This window comes from Felis catus, chromosome A1 (assembly GCF_018350175.1).
Source record: "Felis catus isolate Fca126 chromosome A1, F.catus_Fca126_mat1.0, whole genome shotgun sequence".
In the NCBI taxonomy this organism is placed as follows: domain Eukaryota; kingdom Metazoa; phylum Chordata; class Mammalia; order Carnivora; family Felidae; genus Felis; species Felis catus.
Window position 1 is genome coordinate 106,874,069 of NC_058368.1, and position 17,669 is coordinate 106,891,737.

Sequence of the window (17,669 nt, forward strand, 5' to 3'; positions counted from 1 at the left end):
TTTTGCATGAAAGTTACGTAATATTAGAATACTATCAGATAAGACCATTTTGAAAATATAACTAAGTGAGGTAGTGACAGAATCAAACAGAGGCAATTCCCATCCTAATGTACAAAGGCATTCTTTTTCCCATCAATTTTTGGGGATGTGTATAGAAGACAAGGAAAGGAACAGCATACTTGAAGCCCTTTGGTCGAATCAAGTAGACACAACTCATGTGGCAGGTGAACAGAAAGTTTGATGTTGTGGTAATAGTATTATTTAAATTTACAAATAAAGTGATGTCCCATATATAAGTGAGCAGTCTATCTCTTCAGTCTACATAAAGTATTAATCAATCCCATGTTTTAAGATAAAATTCTGAGGGGTGCCTGGGTGCCTCAGTTAAGCACCCAACTCTTGTTTTTGGCTCAGATCATGATCTCATGGTTGAGAGATTGAGCCCTGTGTTTGGCTCTGCCCTGGGCATCAAGCCTGCTTGAGATTCCCTCTCTCTCCCCCTCTCCACCTCCTCCCTCCTCTCTCTCTCTCTCTCTCTCTCTCAAAAAAAGAAAAGGTATTTGTTTTTAAATTGATATATTTTGAGAGAGAGATCACGAGGAGTGGAGGGGCAGAGGAGAGCAAGAATCTCGAGCAGGATTTGCACTGTCAGCACAGAGTCTGATGCAGGGCTCAAACTCACAAACCATGAGGTCATGATCTGAGCGGAAACCAAGAGTCAGATGCTTAACTGACTGAGACACCCAGGCTCCCCCCACCAAAAAAATATTTAAGATAAAATTCTGATGATATTTAGGGGGAAAATGGCTCTCAAATACTAGTCTTCAGAAATTTAAGTGTTAATCAAATAATCCCCTGTGCCTTTCCACATCCAGTTGTGATATTATATACCTATTATCATGAAGTCATAAAATTCTAAGGCTTCAAGGAGACATAATAAATCTTCTCTTCTTTCCCATTATTTTATTTGTGAAAAAAAAATGGTGGCTGCTGAGGCATGGTAAGGAGTGTGGTACTTTTCATAAAGATGCTAAAGGACATTCTGGAAGAAATCTTCTCATTGTATAATGCACTAGGGGTAGCCGTTTTGCCTAATGTTTCCCCCAAAGAAATTTCCTGACATTTAAAATCTATTTACTTGTAATTACTAATGGCTTTCCTCTCTAAAAATGTTTGCGTATTAGCATCACATCTGAGTTCTCATGAACTATACTCTTCTTTCTAAGACCTACAACATTTAAAGTTTGCATTGGGACTCTTTAAAGGATGCATTTGTAAACAATTTAAATTCATCCCTCACTACAGAATTAGGAAATATTCAGCCCAATCCAGGCAGCTTTGAACTGGTGAACCCTGTAAGGAAACGTCACACTTTAGAGCAAACAACTTTTAGGGGAAAGAGAATTCCAAATTAACCACAGATAGTTTATTTTATTTTCAGGGTTTATGTTTTCCTAATTCTAAGAGAAGGAAATAGAGTAGGAAGATAGGAAAGACCATGGCCTGGAAGTCAAGAGATGAGGGGGGTAGTCTCAACTCCTTCATTATGTAGATGGACCAATTGGTCAAGCTACTGAATACCTCGGTGTCTTTGTTTTCCTATGAGTGAAATAAGGAAGATAGACAACACCATTGCTTTCAAGCTTTTTGTATATTAATTCTTTCTTCAGCACTGATGATATAAAATAGGATGAGGAAATGGAAGTCCTAGTTGGAGGGATATGGGGAAGGTCACCTATTGTTTCCTTTTAATTCTGTGGGAACTCCACATTTGTTTATTTTGGCTAATAAGATTTGAGGTGTTTTCCTTAAGTGAAAGAAGTCTTCTGTAAGAAAAATTTTAAAACCCACAATAATAGATGAGCTATATTTTTCCAGCTTTATTCATTAATAGGAATATTTTAAGTGGTAAATGTTAATCTGCAGTTCAACACACAAATTGTGATTACAACAAACAGAAGATCCAGGTTTTGTTGTGACTTGCAACACACAACTGTAAATTCCTAAATTGCTGTGTATGGAAATACGGCTAGCAAATCCTATTTTCATGACAAATACCATTGGTGTTGATTAATAAATGTGCCTATCATGTGGCCTCTGGTTAAATCTTAAGCAAAATCAAAATTTGTTAACTGGGGAGATCATAAAAAACAGGACTTTTGGGTTTTTGTGCTAAGCCTGAAAAAATATTTTTTCCAATTTTACTATAATTACATGTGTGTAAATTTTTAGGTATACTTAGACTGAATTACTTTAAGTTGGTTTTGTTGTGTTCTTACATTACTACGCAGCCAGAACATTGCCTTTGTGAGTAAGGAAAGAAGGTGATAACTCTAATAACTATTCTTCTTTATTCTGTGACTTTTTACCTTTGTCTGTGCGTCTGTTTGTTTTTGTTTCCTTATTTAGAAGATTCAGTATGTTGCACTTTTTTTCTTTATATGAATATAGTCTGCTCTTTACCTTAAACCAGTTTCATTGTTCTTTTTTATGACTTAGATCTCAGCCTAACAGATTTAAACAGCCTGCACAAATTAAAGTCAGTCGCGCCATGTGAACTTTATTGATTTCACCCCTTCTTTTTCACTCCTAAGAGATCACTTTCATGCAAAAATACAGACCATCCCAAAATAATTACAGAGAAAAGGAATAATTCTGAGATTATTAAGTTTCAGTGAGTAAAGTATTCACGGACGGAGGAAACCATAGATTTCTTATTCTTATCAGCTGTGTCCCTGGAACAGGAATAGCAGCAAGATGTGTGCAATTGTAGGTGATTTCTGTGCTCCTTGGAGGTCAATTAATCTGTCAGTTTCACTTAAATTCTACGAATATTTTTTAAACTATTGATAAACCTAAGTGGACTTAAGATTAGGCCTTGGGTTGACTTGAATCAAGGATATTCAATGAGCTACCCATAAAATCTTGCTGTGCAACGCTGTTCCTCCCACAATATGGGTGGAGCACTAGAGAATAAGTTAAAAGCATAATATGTTCTCAGCTTCTCACACTATCTAAAAGTCAGTGGCCACAAATGGACTAAGGGTATATCAGTTGAATGGAGGCTTCCTAGGAAAATGGCTTATTCCCCAAACTGTTCACTGCATTTGTATCAGCCTGTGTGATGTCTATCATTTATGTTTTGGTGATTTTGTGTAAACAGTGGAAAATCTGCTCTCAGCTTGAAAAAGAAAAATATAAATACAGGAATATTCAAAACAGAAAAATCTGTCATAAAAATGTTACCTCTGATTCCTAAGTAGATGTAATACAGCCTTTGTTGAACAATGTTTGCATTTATTCCTTTGAAACTAGAAAATTGGCAAAAATAGGGCACAAACAATGTAGTTCCTTTATTCTGGCTTGCATTAACCAGTGACACAATTATATGCCACATTCTGACTATATCTCTGATATAGATATGGCCTTTGGGTCTTTCTTGGGATAACAGAACACAACCCATATGTTTCTGAGCAGTTAAAATCTGCATTCACTCATTTAAGCTGACCTTAGAACACTGACTTAAAAAATAACATAGTCCCTTATGTTTAATGAAATGCCTTATTTTCAGCCAGAATTTGACCTTTCTGCCTCCATTTGAATGTCTACAGCTTCTTGTTTTCATTATTGGAGCCTATAGAGAAGCAAATAAAAGAGCATTGTTTTATCTACCTGTTACACAAAATTTGGTTCCTTCCTGAAGCTTTTATAGCATTAACGTTTCTGTGCAGCATTAGCAAGAGAACTCGTCAAGTGAGTGTTAATGAGAAACAAAACACCTTGGAATTGTACATAATTATTCTTGGTTTATTCTTAGATTCAATTCATAGTCCACAATTTGAGCTTAATTTAGTACTTCAAGATTCTGGGAAATGAATAGTTTTGGCCACATATCAAATCTTGACATGATTAATAGATTTTTGGACAAGAGATTATGAGTCTTTTTGTGATTATGATATAATTCAAAATAATGCTGGAAGCATAATAAATCATTTTGGATGATTTAATTATATAAATAGTATGTATGGCCTTGTTTAGAAGTGGTAAATATAAAGCTTGCAGTATAATGAGTCATTTTTAACTTATCCTGTAAAAGGAAACTACAGTTACATCCAGTATATTCAGTTGAAGAAGAATTTAAAACTATGAAAATGTGAATAATCACAGAGGACATTTCTTTCCACTGGAGGAAACCTCAGTGAATCATTGAAGGAAACGTAAAGAAATCCTCATCAGTGCTATCAAGAATATCTATCCTAAACTAAATGACTAGATAACACCGTGTTTTTAATCATGCATCTCTGTAGCCTAGTAGTTTTGTTTTCAGTCAAGGGAGACAAAAAGAACCAGACTCAAAATCCCCAAGGGAAGGATTTCTTCTTGGCCCATAGTCAGGCTGGGGCTTTAGGACTGTGGATTTCCACATACTACTGACCTAATGCTGGCATACACCCCACCCAATTCAAATCCCCTTGCAGGAGGTCCCAGAATCCAAATGTGTGTCTTGTTGGTTTTAATACAACTAAACTAAGTGGGTTGTTAACCGGGTAGTAGAGGGAAGCTTAAGCACTTGTTAGAGGATTTCCCATTCAGCTTTAAAGAAATAGTTGCAAATAGCCAAATTAAATACCCTAATAGAATGTAAAAATAGAAAATGTTAACTACCAGCTGAAACCAGAGAATCAAAGAAATGAATGAAATGGCAACTGCGATAGTGGAGAAAATACTTTGTCAAGTTAGATACATCAGTAAGACTGGTATTTACTGAAGATCAAACGTCATCCTTTTTAGAAGACTAAATTCATATTAATTAAGGAATGCTTGAGGCTTGCATTTCCCACATTATATTCTATGGCAAACCCATTTCTTGGGATATAGTCTCCAGGTCTGAGAAATAATGTAGTTAAACAAAGATAAGCAAATACTGCAAATTGCTGTAGGACTTAAAGATCCTTTAACATTTTCCTATACTTGGTAAATCTCAAAGAGGGACTAGTATTTCTCTTTTCTTTATTTTTAACCAAAGCTCACTTTTGCAGAGCATATGGCTAGTTTGCTATTTAGTGTAATACACTATGGGAAGGTTTACATTAGATTATTCAATTTTGAAAGATTAGTTTTGTAAGTAATTTTTGGAACTGGAGAAAATTTGTAGATTGAAATCAAACTGAAATTATCTGTATCTAAAAACTATTCTTGGTGGATTAACATTTATATATAGAATTATTTTCTAATAATGTCTACAAGTCATTGGAAAAGATAATTGCCCATCATCTTTTTATAATTATAGTCTAAAAAGACATGAAAATTCAAGCAGCTACTCCATAAACCAATAAGAATCTAATACATCAAAATCTATCATTGTTGGATCAGTCAATGAATTAAAGAAATCAGAGATTGTGGGTTTGGTTTTAAACATTTGGACATCAAAGAAACCTATCACAAGGTGTCCTACAGAAGAGATATTTTGCATTATGGGAACATTTACTTTGAAAATACACTTTCTCTGAGTAAATTGTTCATACTACAGAAATTACTCAGTGATAAGTAGAATACTTTCTGTTATGTTGTTTAGATACATCTACTGAATATTTACAAAATTTGCTACTTACCATTCTTTCTGGAGAAGATAGCTATCTTCTAAACCATGCACAAAATCCCCAAATTATTGGCTATCAAATTGTTTAGCCTCTGATTCTTTTTTTTAATTTTTTTAAAAAAATTTAACATTTATTTATTTTTGAGAAACAGAGATAGAGCATGAGTGGGGGAGGAGCAGAGAGGTAGACACAAAATCTGAAGCAGGCACCAGGCCATCATGGGGCTTGAACCCACAGACAATGAGATCATAACCTGAGCCAATGTCGGACACTTAACTGACTGAGCCACCAACATGCCCCTGACTCTTTCTACTGCAAGAGAATGGACATTTTTTGCATTGCTATCATTTTTAGTTTTCAGGTCTTCTGACAATCTTATCTGTTGCCCAGATGTATTAAAAAAAAGCAAAAAACAAATTTCAAAGTGTTTGAATTACTCAAAGCAGTCAAAGCATTTGGCTGGTATGATTGAACATAGCAGATGTATATTAGCTTTGAAGAAATGATGCACATATACTATCTGTGTATGTATTCTACCTAGAGAAAATTTAAAATTTAGAGAGACTGGGGTAGTGTCTCTGTGTCTCTCCATGTATACATGTATAAGTATATATAATGTATGTATTATATATGTGTATACATGTATAATTATAAATGCAGATATAGAGACATGTTTAAGATCCTTTGTATTGGAAAATGCAAGACAACTTGTTTTTAATCCATAGGGCTTAATTATACTGTCTCCTTTTATTTTTAGTGTTTATGCATTTATTTTGAGAGACAGAGAGAGAGAGAGCACACATGTGGGGATGGGCAGAGAGAGGAGGAAAAAGAATCCCAAGCAGGCTCCGGGCTTTCTGTGCAGAGCCTGACATGGGGCTCTATCTTAAGACCGTGAGATCATGACCTGAGCCAAGATCAAGAGTCAGATGCTTAACCAACTGAGGCACCCAGGCACCCCTATACTGTCTTCTTAGTAGATCATTGAAAAATCACCAGGCTTGTAAAATTATGCTACCAATTCTCTTTTGCTGCATACCAGGATATCTATAATTTCACTTTCTAAATCATACCTGAAAATATTTTAGTAAATAAATATGACTGAGGTAAAAAATTACTTTTGATGTTCTTTATAGGGGATGGAGCATTGAACATGCCAAAGTTCATTTTGGGTACATTGAGTGTTGGTGGGCAGCCGGGGAGAAGGGAAGCAGACTTTTTCACATAAAAAATATAAAGAAATTTGACAAGAATATTATAAAATTAAAATCAGTAGTATTAGCCATTGAGTGTTTTTTTGATTAGATATAGTGAAGTGTATGTTTACCAAATGCCAGAGGATATCCAGAGATAGATATAACCATATCACCAGGACTAGCAGAGAATGACATCATTAAAATGCATGAAAAACATGCAAATGATTAGCCAGTTAGAAAGACATCATATGGCGGGGTGCCTGGGTGGCGCAGTCAATTGAGTGTCCAACTGTTGATTTCAGCTCAGGTCATGATCTCATGGTTCATGAGTTCGAGCCCCGTGTTGGGCTCTGTGCTGACTGCCCAGAGCCTGCTTGGGATTCTCTCCCTCTCTCTCTGTCCATCCCCTGCTTTCTCTCTCTCTCTCTCTCTCTCTCTCTCTCTCACACACACACACACACACACACACACACAATAAATAAATAAACATTTAAGAAAGAAAGAAAAAAGGAAGGAAGAAAGAAAAGAAAGAAAGACATCATATAGGGTCTTGGGATGCAAAATGTACAAAAAAAATTTTTTTTAACAGGTCCCTAATTCTGCTTCAGGTTGAGCGGAACATCCAGAGAGCCAGTGTGCACAACCAGCATTGATTTTGTATGGCGAAAATCAGTTCCCCCTAGCCTCGTTCCTACATCTGTAAAATGTGCCAAAGCAACTATATGTCTTTCCGAATTTTGTAGTGCTCTAACTGTGCAAGTAAAAGTAATCACCCAGCGTCAGTGGTCCAAATGGTACATAATCCAAAGAAAAGTATTTTGAGTGACTTAAAATGAAAGATCTACTTTAGGATTAGAAAAATACATTGGATTAGAAAAATATGTCTGTAGCTTTTTGTACTGTACACAGAGTATGTACAAGTCCATATAGTATAATAAATAAAACTAGGAAACATGTTTAGATATAAACACACACATGACTTTAGGGCACAGAAAAGCAATGAGAGGAGTGTGTTGAGGGATACCATGGGGCAACCAAAAAGCTCCATCTCTAAAGGGAGTAGATTCTACTCACTTCTGTCCAGGCGCTTTCACATATCTGTGTCACCATACTACCAAGACTGGATGTTAGCACATTTTTTTAAACTAATTTGATAGCTGTGAAAAATAATACCTCATTTTGAAATATACACATTCTTAATTTTCCTTACAGACATTGTCACATAATTTGCTAACCGTATTTATAAAGATGCTCATTGCAGCCTTCTTTGGCACAACAAATATTTGGAAACAACCCATATATCCAATAACTAGTTCTATAAATCATAATCCCACATTCCAACAGTGGGATATTGTTGTTTTTAAAAATATATGTATAGGGGCGCCTGGGTGGCGCAGTCGGTTGGGCGTCCGACTTCAGCCAGGTCACGATCTCGCGGTCCGGGAGTTCGAGCCCCGCGTCGGGCTCTGAGCTGATGGCTCAGAGCCTGGAGCCTGTTTCCGATTCTGTGTCTCCCTCTCTCTCTGCCCCTCCCCCGTTCATGCTCTGTCTCTCTCTGTCCAAAAAATAAATAAACGTTGAAAAAAAAATTTTTTAAATATATGTATAGATAAATACGTAATGATGGGAAAATTTCTCTAAGACCTACTATTAAGTGAGTAATTATGCAAAAGAGTTATATAGTATGAACTAAGGTTGTTTACATATATTATTCTTGTACATGTTAAAATTTTTCTGCATAGACATACAAAGAATAGTTTATTTGAGTTACATTGGAGGAAAGGGCCTTCTGTGCTTATCGTTCTACCACATCCATATGTTCTTACTTTTAGTGTTGTGAATGGGTTAATATTTTCTGTCTGAAACTAAAAGAAAACCTACTTGGCTAGTACTTAAATTTTTTAAGGCTACAATATAAAAAATGACTGATGTCATAGATATAGAAAGATACTCAGAGAATATTACAGAATTTCCAGGGAAGGGAAAGGATTGGGGAGTATAAGAGGTAAGATAGCTCAGTGCCTGGAGTTAAACAGCCTTGGGTTTGAAGTCTGGATCTTCTGTTCAGCGAAGTTAGTGAATCCAAATGAAATAATTCCTGGAAAGTTCTTAGCATAATGTCAGTTACATAGTAACCAAATTAATGGTAGCTGTTCATACAGTAGTATAAGTAGAGATAGAGAGGATTGGTTGGCTTTCAGAAATTGTTTTGAGGTTAAAATGAACAGACCTGGGGTTGATTATTTGTGAGAAAAAAGATGAAGAGTCAGGTGTTAAGGTAGTAAGGGCTCATGGCTTGGCTTTCAGGTCTGAACAATTTGTATGGATGATGCTTCTCTGATAGGAGGTAGGAAACCCTAAGGAGTTAAGTTGGAGGGGAAAGATTTTCACTTTTATTTTGGGCGATCTTTCATTTGCCTGTAAGAGAGTTAAGTACTGGCATTCAGTAGGTAGATCAGAGGAGAGGAATGAGATGGAAATATAAATTTTGGAATTATCAACCCGTAGATGGCGCGAAAATGTTTAAAGTCTAAGTGTGCCTGGAGAGGGAGCATAGCTAGAGGGAGTGGAGGAAGGGGCGGACTGAATCTTTATTCTCAACCCAAACTTCAGTTGCCCTGGGACCCTGCCATTGGCGTTCCAGTAGGTCCTCAAATTTTGTATGTTCAAGACAAAATTCCTCAATTTATTTCCTCAAATGATACTCCACTCCCAATTTCCTTTTTCTTGAAAAATGTCAATATCATCTTCCCAGCTACCCAGGCTAGAACCTACCCTTGGCACTTCTTCTTTACGCAAGTAGGGCTTTGCCTCAGTTGTTTTTACTCCAAATATAATAATACAGTCCTTATTTTTTTTTCTTACCAGAACTGGAGTAACAATTTCTAATACACTTCCTTACCGCCATATTTCAGATACATCCACTCACAGGGATGACTTCTCCACTCAATCCTATAGCCTGAGTATTTGCAGAGAATTCCCTTTGGCTACCCTTTCAATTAGCAGATACTCACACAGGCATTCAAATCTTTCCATATTCTGGTGCTTACCTACCGATTGAGAATTGCCTCCTTATTCCCATGATGGGTATCTCCACTAAGCTTAGGCCTGAGCGGTTTGTACTTGTACATTCTCTGGGTCTTTGTTGATACAGTCCTCTTTGCCTACAATGTGTTTCCTCTAACTATCTGAGTCCCTCAAGGACCATCGAAAATGCCTTATGATTTTCAAAGGGCTTCCCCAGTAAATGAGAGAATTTGTTTGCACTTACTCTGTTACTTTTTCTCTATTAATTATATGTTGCCATATATGGTTGCTGTTCCGTTGAGAATGTCTTAACCCCTATTACCCTTCCCATAAATCTCTCTGAGCAACCAGAAGACACCACTACATTTAGTGATGTTTATTGCATGAATGATCGCTGAACTGTTTTATCAAGAAAGCAGAAACTGTAGCATACTTCTACACATTGCATTTCTCCTGATCCATTTAATTTTCTGATTCTAATTCTGCAAGAGCTATAGTGTTGCATACATTGTACTACCAAAGAACTAGTAACTAGCTCATTTTTTTTTCCAGGATAATTAATCAGTATAATTTTATGTAAATACAGGACCCCCTTGATCTTTTCCTGTGTGGTAAGTCAAACTACTTAAAAATGTGTTCTTTTTTTAAGTAAATCCACCCTTATTTGAATAGCATAGTACTTGAAGCCAAAAAAGTGCTTAACATTGAGCTTCCAGGAAGCTGGCAGACTTCTTTTGCGTTCTCTTGAATCCAGTTGGCTGAGATACCTGCTGTCAGGTTAATGGCTGTTATCTAACCTAGAAGGAAAGCGGGAGATGGAAGCAAAGCACACTTAAGAAATTTCTCTGTCACCTGGCAAATACTTGGTTTATTTCGGGTTGGAATAACCTAAAGGTAATTACATAGTGCTCTCTGTGCTATTTTAAACCAAGACTTTATTAAAACAAACAAAACAAAATACACACACTTCTCCAACATGGCCCCCGAAGGATCTGATCCATTTTGGACACAGAATTGTTGGACTAGACCTGGAAAGTATTGTATTTGCAAAGGAAATTCAATCACTGTCATTCCAAACAGTTCTCTCTGGTGGGAAGATGTTCCCCTGGAATGATAGAGATAAAATAGAAATGTCTCGATAGTCTTTTTTCACCTCTCCAACACCCTGTGATTCATGGGCTGAGCACTGGCAGAACTGCAAATGTGTTCAAGAGTCTGTCCTTATTAATTGCTTCTTAATGCAAAACATCTTTTTTTTCCCTCCATCATTGTGGTGATCAATGTGTACTTTGATACAAAAAAAAGATTCAGGGGGTTAATGTGACAGTCTTTTCAAAACATATTCACTTCTCTGCTAATCATTCATAAGCATTCTGCTTGATTTTGCCACACACGTTTCCTTAATTTGCTATAACTATATGCAGACATTTTCATTAAAGAGAAAAGAATAGTTTGAACTGTGGAACCAAATGATGAATTAATTAAACACATATGCAAAAAAATCCTCAAACGTCTGACCTCTAGGAATAGATTCAATTCCAAATAACCATGTGTTAAAAAAGGCAGATGAACTACTTTAAAAAGACACAGAAACACTGACCAAAATAAATAGCAAATCTTAAAAAACAAACCAAACTTTTGTTCCTTAGTATGCTTGTTTCACACTCACTTTATTAAAAAGTTGAAAGATGGAACCGCCAAACATATACATAAATGAATAGGAATGCTGCGCTAATAATTTCCAGTAGAAGTCATCATTTACTTTCCTTATGAGGTCCACTCTCCGCTGTGAATGCTACTTCAGTCTTGTTAAACCACTCTGGAATAATCCACTTATTCCCAAAGACAAATTATCCAAGTCAATGCTGTTAACCTTGTTATAGATTGGCACTCGTCATTATAGATTGTATCAGGTTCTGTAAGATTGTCTATTATATTGGTTTCAGAAATTTTTTTGAACTCTGTTTGCCAGTGACAATTTTCTCTTAATTTAGGAATTCCTATTTCTTACAGAGGCCAGCTGGAAATGAGTAAAGCATTACAGAGCCTTCCTTAGCTGTTGGCCTAGAGAATACACATTCTCTCCAAAATATATATCTTTGGCACACTCCAGAAGGAAGGAATCTCGGGTAATCTCTGTGCTGGCCAAGTGTGAGAATTATTATTTTTAACCCCTGAATACACAGCAATTTGTTTTTGTTTTTTTTTTTAAGGAATTAACAAAGTAAACCAGTATTAGTTTAGCTATATTTGTTCGCCAACAAAACTGCAAATAAATATCTTATAGTGGTATTTTTAGTATTGGGTTTTCCCCTCTTTGGTGTGATGTTTAAAAGGACATTTTACAGCATTTACAGCTTGAAGAGTTTTACAGTTTAACATGAACAGATTAATGGTTCTATAAACTCACTGGCAAACTAGTTGATTATTTAACTGAAGTCTACAAATTTATTTATACCTCAGTGTCCCCGTTTGTTGCCAAAGCTAAGTTATCGAAATATCCAGGGTAACAAATAACTAGCACCAAAAACAGTGTCTTTTTGACTCTTCTGAAGTTCTGAAAGGAGAGGTAAGAAACTATCGTTTAACCAATAACTTTAAAGTTTGGCACTTTACTACAGAATCCCAATACCCAAGAATAGATGTGGAAGTCGTTTTTAGCTCCATGTTCAGAATTGTGTACACAGAATAGATCTACTTGATCTCAGAACCTCTGGAGCACAGAAGCACTATGGAGTCAGAGATCAATGCCAAGAATGAGGGTCTCCTCTTTACATAGGAGAGTGGTTAAGAGCTGTTGGTGGACTTTCCATTTATAAAGAGTTCTTAAGTGAAAATAAGTTTTCTAGAACTACATAGGTTACTTCTTGGACCGGAAGAAAACAATGTTCTTTTTAACAGAGACATGACTCTTGGTAGATTTTACCATGAGACATTAGGGATGGAAATTCTTACATGATTCATGAATATTCAGCTGACAGAAAGATAATCCTATACTTTGCAAAAGTAGATTCAAGTAGTATGATGGACAAGCACCTATGAACCTTGAGGACCTCTTAAAATCATTCTCCTCTCTCATTTTGACACTTTATAAATTTTTATATGGCTATTTATTGGTGCTACTGCGCAGCTCTTTTTCTTTGAATTAAATATGTTTTACTCATGTCAGTGTATTACAGAGCACATTTGCTATCTATCATTCACTACTATTTATTAAATTTATGTCATTCCACATAATGGTATTCATAGAAACTCCGGGGAACAGTACATGTCGGTGATTTTTAAAAGATGCAGATTCTTGACAAACATATTCAAATACATCATGAAAGGATATTTCTATATAAAATAATGAAAACTTAGGAACAGAGTACACTCATACCTCCTATGTAGTATTTGGTGCATGAAAAACTTGTTTATACCATTGTGCTCATTAAAAGCTAATTCTCTTCAATCCATCAGATTAGACTTGAAAACAAATAATCCCATCAGGCACTGATAAAATGTCTCAAGGTAAACAGCCTTTCCTTGAACACCTTCTCTAAGGTGTTTACATATTTTTCAAAATATTAAACCAAGACCTGAGCAACGCTGTCTATTAATGCCACAAATAATATCATTTCAGGAGTGAAATTTCCATGGTCACTTTCTTCCTGCAGTTCACATTTTGGGCAGTGCCTCACCACTCATCCATCTTTTTGTGATGGAAGGAAGGATTCCACACTGTGGCTTACCCATGAGATGAATTTCTCAGCCATTCAGAGTTAATTTCATCCCTCTCTATGATAATGCCACATAGTTAAGAGTTTATTAAGGATTTTTTAGTGTGTTTGTTTTTCCTACATTTTTTTCTATTTCCCTTCGTTTGTTTACATTTGGGCCAATCCGTAACTTGGCAAAATCATTGTGGTATCTTAACCTGCCTTTACCAGTACTGGCAAATCCTGTCCATGACAGGGCTATCATCTAACTTATCATCTTAGTTGTATTTACTAAGTTAGTAGATACAACTTTCCAAGACGTATCTGTATCTATCATCAGATCATCCTTGGCCATTGTCAGAAAAATGTATGAACTAAGTAAACATCTACTATACACTTTCCCCAACTTGGATGTCACTTACTTCTCCAGATATTTCTCTTTCAGTTAGTTTAAATGAAATTTTCTTAGATAGAATAAAGTCTCTTATCTCTTATTGCCTGGCATAAGAATGGCAGAAAGAAAACTTTAGGTAATAGAAATGGTTATAAGATTCTATCAATGTGGATCTCATTTTAAAACAGGATAAAGCCTTCTTAATGATTTGCCAACAATTGTGTCTATGGTTCTCATTTACTAAATGATTTCTGTACATATTTTAATAGCCCAAACTGTGAATTATCGACAAAGTTTCCCTAATCAAGCTTAGTGTTTGACATACAGTGTAGACATAATTTAATAATCTTAAAAGTTGTCACTAATGTTCCAGGGCCAGAAAGGATTTATTCGATTATAAGAGAAATCTATGGTGATATTATCTAAATCATATCTAAAGATATGACTCGTGTGTTCCCAAGTGCAGGGAAGGTCATTATTTTCTCAGGTAGATTGAAATGATGACTATCAGGAAGTCAGTTAAATAAATTTCACTTTCAGAGACTTTGGGGCTCAGAATTAAAAGCTTCTGGTTCATGGAATTGATTCACGAGGTGCTTTGTTCCAAAGGTCCATCAGGGCAAGACTGTTTGAATTCTTGTCAGACAATACAAGTCTTTCTATTTAAAATACTCCAGGGAATTTTCCCTGTAAAAGAAATATCAATGGCAAGTTATCAGGTACACCTTGTGTTTCTTTACCAGTTGCTAATGTTGCTAACCAGTTGTTAATGTTGACAGTTCAGCATTTTTGCCTGTAGGGGGAAGTCTATAGTGCTGCCTTGTTTCAAGTACATTTTAAATTTACTTGGTGTTTGTATGAACAGCAAGACTCAAAATGTAGTAGCTAAAAAGACAGAAGGAGGGAAGGTAGGAAGGAGGGAAAGAAAGGAAAAAGGGAGGAAGGAGAGAAAGAGAAAGCCATTGAAAGTAATTAATTCAAGATCTGTAGAAACACAGTGGAAAGAACATCATATTTGGAATCAAAAGACTTGCATTTGCTGTTCTTGGCACCCTCTCCGTGAGTCCTTATCTGATCCTCCTATTTGAATTACAAAGCCCCCCACCCCAAACTTTCCCATCCTTCCTTCCCAGCTTTAGTTTTTTTCCATAGCACCTGTCACTATCTAATATGCAATGTAATTTAAATCTTTATTTTCTTGCTCCCTCCTATTAAAATGTAAATTCCCTGAAGGCATGTGTTTTTGTCTCTTTTGTGTACTGTCACATCCCAGTATCCAAAACAGTGGCACATTGTGACTTCCCATAAATATTAATTGAACGAATGAATGAATGAATGAAATAATCTCAATGAGCCTCACTCTTTTCGTTTGTGAAGTTATGGGGGTTATGACAAAGTGTAACCAAAGTTTAATATGCTGTGTAAAAGCATATTAGATAATGCATGAAATATAATAGCTGCTTCATGTGTCCATTCATTTGTGTTTACCGTCTAACACACAGATCAGTAAGATGTCTGTACATAGGGTGACTGTATGTCCCAGATTACGCGGGGCTGTCCCAGGGTATGCCTGTACTGTAGGAATAATTATCATCAGCAACTTCTTTCACAAGTGCCCTGATTTGGGTGATAAGTTATATGGTCACTGTATCTCAAGACAAATCATGCTTGTGAATTGTTCTTGAAAAACAAGTTTATCTTCTATCTTATAATCTGCGTTATAGCAAAACAAACCAAAAAGCCCTTCTTATCCATTAATGTTTAATTAAGTTCATAGTAAGATACGAGGATGAGAGGTTCATTTGGCAGGATAGAGGAAAAGAAAAGATTTCTGACTATTCATAGAAAGAGAAGCGCTAGCAATGTTCCAGGATCCAGTAATTGGTTAAGCATCTAGTCTCTGAATTTAGCATATGTGAGTTCAGACTCCATTTCCACTCCAGTTCTGAACTGTAAAGACTTGAGCAATTAGTTTCACTTATTTGAGCCTCTATTTCTCATCAGAGTAACAGGGACAAATATAGGACTTCATGTGAAATACTGAATAATCATGACCTAACACAATATCTGACATATAAGAAACAGTAAGTAAGTGCTAACTATCATTAGTGTTGTATGAAGTAAAAGCTTCCGGAATTAGTAGTATCAGTTTCCTTTGATCCTAAAGCAGCAAACTTTGGTTCTGTAGGGTGGCTGATCATTTAAAATACAAAGCAATTGAAAAAAAAATGAAATAAATACATAAATAAAATATTAAACAATTGGCTAAAAGTGGATGAAATTGCCCAATTTCCACAGTTTTGTAATCTGTTTCTAACTCCATTTATTTGATATGTTTTAGTGTTTTGTTAATAAGGTTTATTGATAAAAGTATCAGCTCCATCATATTAACAATTTTTGCTGTTTTTATTTTCTGCAGGAGATCGTGTACAAAATGGGTGGTCAACAAATATTTGAAAAATCAATAAATGCTTGACTATTCTGAAACATTTAAGCAAACTCTAATCTTGGCAGAACTTCTGTCATACCATTGTTGGCTGGCACACTGAATAATTAATTAGATGATGAAATTATAGACCCTGTGCTGTGATGAAGCTTCACCACTTAAAAATTGCCAGACTACAGGGGCACTTGGGTGTCTCAGTCGGTTAAGTGTCCGACTTGGCTCAGGTCATGATCTTGTGGTTTGTGAGTCTGAGCCCCGTGTCAGGCTCTGTGCTGACAGCTCAGAGCCTGGAGCCTGCTTCAGACTCTCTCTCTCTTTCTCTCTCTCTCTCTTCCCCTACCCCACTTGTGTCCTGTCTCTCTCTCTCTCTCTCTCTCTCTCTCTCTCTCTCTCTCTCTCTCTCAAAGTAAATAAAGTGTAAAAAAATTGCCAGACTATAGTAACTTAATAATAAGTCATTTGGGGTGCCTGAGTGGCTCAGTTGCTTAAGCATCCAACTCCTTTTTTTTAATACTTATTTATTTACTTATTTATTTATTTATGAGAGTGAGAGAGAGCATGCGCACACACGTGCATGAGGAAGGGGCAGGGAGTGGGGGCAGAGAATCTGAAGCAGGCTCTGCGCAAAGAGCAGAGAGACCAGTGTGGGGACTCGAACCCAGGAACTGTGAGATCATGATCTGAACTGAAAGCAGACTCAACTGACAGCTACCCAGGTGCCCCTGAGCATCCAACTCTTGATTTCTGCTCAGGTCATGATCTCCAGGTTCCTGGGTTTGAGCCCTGCATTGAGCTCTACGCTGACAGAGCAGAGCCTGCTTAGGATTCTCTCTCTCCTCTCTTCCTCTCTCTCTGCCCCTCCCCTGCTTGCACGCATGCACTTTCTGTCTCTGTCTCTCAAAACAAATAAGTAAACAGTAACAATGTTATTTGGAATTTTTGCTTTCATAGTAATTTAGACCCAAAAGTGTAGTTATGATCTATGGCAATGCCTTGCTTAACAAAAAGGAAAAATAAGTTCCAGGTAAATTAGTTGTAAGAGACAGTATTGGAGCCCATTTTCCTCATATCAAGGCCAGAATATTTGGCTTTTTCTTTTAATGTCTGTCTGTCTTTAATCGCAGTGACATGATTTGGGGAAATATCCAGTTGTTTAGTAGTATCTTCTATAATAAAGTAAGAACTAATTTAGAAGACCTTGGGATTTCACTTGTTTCAAGTATCTGTTCATATTTCACATATATGCAATGAAATTTTTACCCAAATGTATTTTATAAAGAAAATAATTAATAGTAATAGTCTGATATT

At 36.2% G+C, this 17,669-nt stretch overlaps 1 protein-coding gene across 5 annotated transcripts in view; it reads left to right on the forward strand.

The window, feature by feature from the left end:
- Positions 1 to 17,669, forward strand: part of ADAMTS19 (ADAM metallopeptidase with thrombospondin type 1 motif 19) — a 241,930-nt gene that overhangs the window by 217,571 nt on the left and 6,690 nt on the right. The window lies entirely within an intron of this gene.